We start from the raw sequence: 5,093 nt of genomic DNA, 5'->3' as shown, positions 1-5,093 counted from the left end.
TGGCGTAACAATAGGGAAAATGCTAGGCTTTTTGATCACATAGAGGGGTATTGAAGTAGCCTTCCAAAATTAAGGCCATCCTAGAAAAGCCACCACCAAGGACTAAAAAGGAGGTATGAGGCTTTCTGGGTAAAGTGCAATTCATAAGACGGTTTATTTCTAAATTAACCTTGACTTGTGAATCACTATTTGGTCTCCTGAAGAAAGGGAAGAAATTCTGATGGGATTATCGATGTCAGTTTGCCTTTGAGCAGATTAAGCGGTACCTGCAGAACCTGCCTGTGTTGTCACCGCAGAGCCGGGGAAGCCTTTGATTCTGTACCTATCAATAATAGACACGACCATGGGATGCATGCTCGCTCAGGAATCAAAAGATAGGGTGGAGAAAGCCATCTACTACTTGAGCAAGAAAAATGCTGGATTATGAGACCCGCTATACTCCGTTGGAGAAAGCTTGCCTAGCCTTGGTATGGGGTACTAGGAAATTGAGGCACTACTTGTTAGCTCATTCTGTAATCCTGGTTTGAAGATTAGATCCCATCAAATATCTCTTTGACAAACAAGCGCTTACGGGTAAGCTGACCCGTTGGTTGTTTCTCCTCTCCGAATTTGACCTTAAATATGTCACCCGCAAGTTGGTCAAGGGAAGAGCTGTAGCGGAGTTCCTGGCAGACCACCCAGTAGAAGAGGATGAGGCAGTGGAATACATGTTCCCAGATGAAGCCATTCTATAAGTTGAAGAGAAAACTTGGACGATGTACTTTGACGGAGCGTCCAATCAATACGATTATGAAGCAGAATATGAAGCATGTATTGTTTGCTTAGAAGTCGCCCCGGAACTAGGGGCAATAAGATTGGATGTTATTGGGGTCTCGAACTTTGTGGTTTCTCGAGCGAATGGAGACTGGAAAGTCAAAGAAAAAAAGATGAAGGTTTATCACCAGACCTTGGACGTTTTGATTCCTAGGTTTGAAAAGCTGACCTCTACGCATCTACAGAGAGAGAACAACAAGTTTGCCGATGCTTTAGCAACTCTATCTTCTATGGTAGACATCCCACTTGGAGTCCGGATGCATCCGATTATCATTGAGCAGAAATACACATCGGCTTATGAAACTATCGCCGCAATAGATGAAGCACAAGACAAAACCCCTTGGTACTACGATATTTGGAACTTCTTGGAAAAGGAGATTTATCCACCAGGGGAAAATGCCAAGGACAAAAGGGGAATACGGAAAATGGCCATCCAATTTATCATCTGTGGAGGTAAACTGTATAAAAGGGGTTATTTGGGAATGCACAAGTTGTGTGTCGAAAAAGAGGAATCAAAGCGCCTGATGGAGGCCATCCATAGAGGAGAATGCGGAGCGCACATGAACGGAGTGATGCTAGCCCGGAAGATTCTCAGGCAAGGTTACTACTGGCCTACTATGGAGGAGGATTGTATTGGTTTTGTTCGGTGATGCCACAAATGCCAAATTCATACCAATCGCATGAATATCCCATCATCAAAACTGTAAAACATGACTTCGCCATGGCCTTTCTCAGTTTGGGGAATCGACGTTATCGGTGCAGTCACACAAAAAAGATCGACCCCACTGCATTGAAGGCTAACAAGCTAGAAAAGCTTTTTAAACGGGCACAGGGTGTGAACTCAATCCCTGACATCGAGGATGGCTATATTGACTCAACAGTAACTTTGTCGGACCGGTTCAAGATGCCATATATCGACCGGTTTGGTGGTTCTGGGGATCCTATGGTCCACTTGCGACTATTCTCGGACATCCTGCGACCAATGGGCCTCTCTAAACTCTAAAAACTGTCGCTTTTCGGCCGGATCCTATCAGGGATAGGGCTATTTGGTATGCAAAACTAGAAGACACTATGAAACGAAGTTGGGAGGAAATGGCTGAGGCCTTTGTCACACAATATTCATACAACACGCAGATCAAGGTCACCATTCGTGATCTTGAAATAACCCATCAGAAGCCAAATGAGGGCTTCTCAAACTTTGTGACAAGGTGGAGGGCCATTATGCAATCTACAAGGGAAATTATTGCAGAAGATGATTGTCTTACCATTGTTCACATTCGCTGATCTCCATGAGATAGGATTTCATATTGAGGATGCGATGAAATAGGGGTTGATAACCGATGAGAAGGAGCAAGCCAAGGGGCCTTTCATGCGCAGTTCCAACGCAACCACAAGTGGAAACACAACTGCGCGGTCATCTGATGTGAGTATGGTCACCACCACACCCAAGACTGCCAACCTTTTTTTCCAGTACATCCAACACAACTCCACAAACCTCAAACAACCAAGCCTGATCCCAGAGGGTCTTTACCCCGCTTTACATGTTCTTATCCAAAGCCATGGGCATGTTGATAAAAAAGGGGCACCTTAAGCCACTAGAGCTTCGACTTCTACCCAATCCTTCCCTCTGAAACATAACCCAGCCAAACACTATGCTTTTCCAGTAGCACGGTCATGACATTGATCAATGCTATAGGCTGCGTCATGAGATTCAAGATCTCATCACAACAAGGTGATAGCATCTCCCCCAAAACCCAATGTCACTACATAATCAAGTCCCTCTACCTCGGCATATAAACCTCATCCACACACTAGTTGTCCCTTATGACCCCAGTATATATATCACTCATTCCCAGCTACCTAAACCGGTGTTGTTCATCCCTGAGAGTACGAACTTGTGCATGATGAACACTCCGACCTGAACCTATGGTGGTGACAGTGGTAGATGAAGGGAGGTTGGCCTTGGTGGAAAATGTTAGTTCGTTGCCCGAGGGCTCTGAGGACTTATCAGAAGAGGTGTACAACTCGTGCTGTTACATTGTGCCAATCAATCAAGCCAAACTAGAAGTGCTATTGTCGATAGCAGTGGAGGTCAGTATGGTTCTGAAGAATGGCCCGAGCCAAGGTCTGGATGATCTAGTAGAGCTGGAAGAAGATTTAGACAATCTGCAGTTCTATGATGAATAGGATCAGGGGGACGTGCAGATTGGTTGGTTTGATATGAATGGATAAACAGACAACTCTAGGTGGCTTAGTGATGAGCCTAACAAAGTGGAGGAAATTCAACCAAAACTTGAAGAAAAAGGAGCTAGACTAGCTGCAGTGGCCGAGGACAAGGGGAAATTGTCGGCGGGCACCGGTATTAAGAATTTTGCTCAAGAATTGGGCGTCGTGAGTACTATGGATATTGAACAAGAAGCCGAACTGCAGTGGTTTGTGAAAGAAAGGGATCAAGATAAACAGGAAGCTGGAACAACTCAACTCCCTGCGAAGAATGCTTTTGATGAAAGAATGATCAGGCCGAAACCGGACAATTGCTTGTCAGTTGTCGGTGGAATATGGTGGGAAGATGATGATCTGCATCTTGCCCACACCAATGAGGATTGGGGTGAAGACCTGCCGGACAACACCTGGTACTCTGAAGAGGTGAACCATATGACTAGAAGTGGGCGGTACTTCAAGCCCCCACACTTGGACCAAGCTGAAGTATCCGGGAAGGATAAAGAAGCTGAGAAGCAGAAGGAAAAATAGTTGGAAGAGGAAACAGTGCTGAAACAGTTGAAGAAGATCCAAGCCGATATTTCCATCTGGGGTCTGCTTATGGCTTCTCGGGTGCACAAATAGGCTGTCCTATCGGCGATGGATGGAGCCAAGTTATCTATCGACACCACCTTGGAACAACTGATGGGATTAGTCTTTTCGGGAGGTGTCGCGCCAACTCTAACCTTCTCTGATAAGGAATTGCCGCTAGAAGCCTTTGTACACAACAAACCTCTATACATATCAGTGGAATGCCGAGAAAAATGGGTACCAATGGTATTAGTCGACACCGGGTCAGCAATCAACATCTGCCCTTGCCGCACAGCTTATGTATTGGCCTGAAGCCAACAAATTTCGTACCTATGGCACAGGTGATCTGGGTGTATGACAACACTAGCCGAGAGGTGATGGGTATAGTACAGATCAGAGTACAAGTGGGTCCTACTCACAGGATATTGAGTTTCATGTCCTGGATGTGCCAGCCACTTTCAATCTATTGCTGGGGAGACTTTGGTTGCACCAAGTGAAAACTGTCTCTTTTACCCTCCACTAAATGTTGAAATACCCTCATGGGAAGGGGGTGGCCATATGTGGACGCTCTCTCAGGAACTCTCTGAACATCCGTGCGCGCCAGCGGGGGCGGGGCGCGAATCCTCATTTTGTTCTCTGAGCTACCACAGTTTGGACTCAAATGTCACAGTTCTGAATCTAATCTTACAATGTGCGATGTAAGACCGATAAATCACCAAAGAGTCCAAATCTGGAAAATCGTTTTGGAAAACTGATTTTTAATAAAGAAGTGTCAAACATGGACTGCTTTGCCAGATATAGAGTCGCCACCTAAATATTTTATTTTGGGAGAATTTAGGAAACCCTGACTCCTGCCTAAGGCCACGTGTCCGTCATCACCAAAGTTGCCTCGGCTTGGGAACTTGGGTACGAGAAGGGAAGGTCATTTAATGAGCACCCCCGCTCGCCCGATCATAGATCGGCCTGTACTAAGCATGATATCTTATTTTTGAAAACACATGTGTTCTTATTCCGATTAATTGGCTAACCTTACTATGTGATGCGCACAACAAACAAGTATAGACTAGATCGCCTAATTTGGAACAAAACATTGCGTATTCGTTTGAAAAACGGTTTGAAGTTTGCTACTCGCAAGTAGGATAAAATGCAGATTTGATGAATTGTTCCAATTCAAGTAATCCAACCTTCACCCACAGGCATTCAGGCAGTTATAGCATATAAGCAATTAGCCTCATGGCAAGCATGCTTTCATGGCAACATTAACACATATGCAGTATGCTAAAGCGTAAACACTCACAGTGTACTCCGAGCCAAAACAAAGAACTAGTTAGAAATCATGCATGATCCTAGTTCATGTTAAGATGACTAATGCAACACATGCGAAAATGCAACTAAAATAGACTCGGTTGTCCTAAGATGGCATATGAAATGCAACTTGATACATGTATTCGAATAGGTATTGAAATACGATGCAGTTAGTATGATGCGCC

The sequence above is a fragment of the Camellia sinensis genome, chromosome 3 (assembly GCF_055761805.1).
Source record: "Camellia sinensis isolate YWXY chromosome 3, ASM5576180v1, whole genome shotgun sequence".
NCBI lineage: Eukaryota > Viridiplantae > Streptophyta > Magnoliopsida > Ericales > Theaceae > Camellia > Camellia sinensis.
This window is presented reverse-complemented; position numbering follows the sequence as displayed.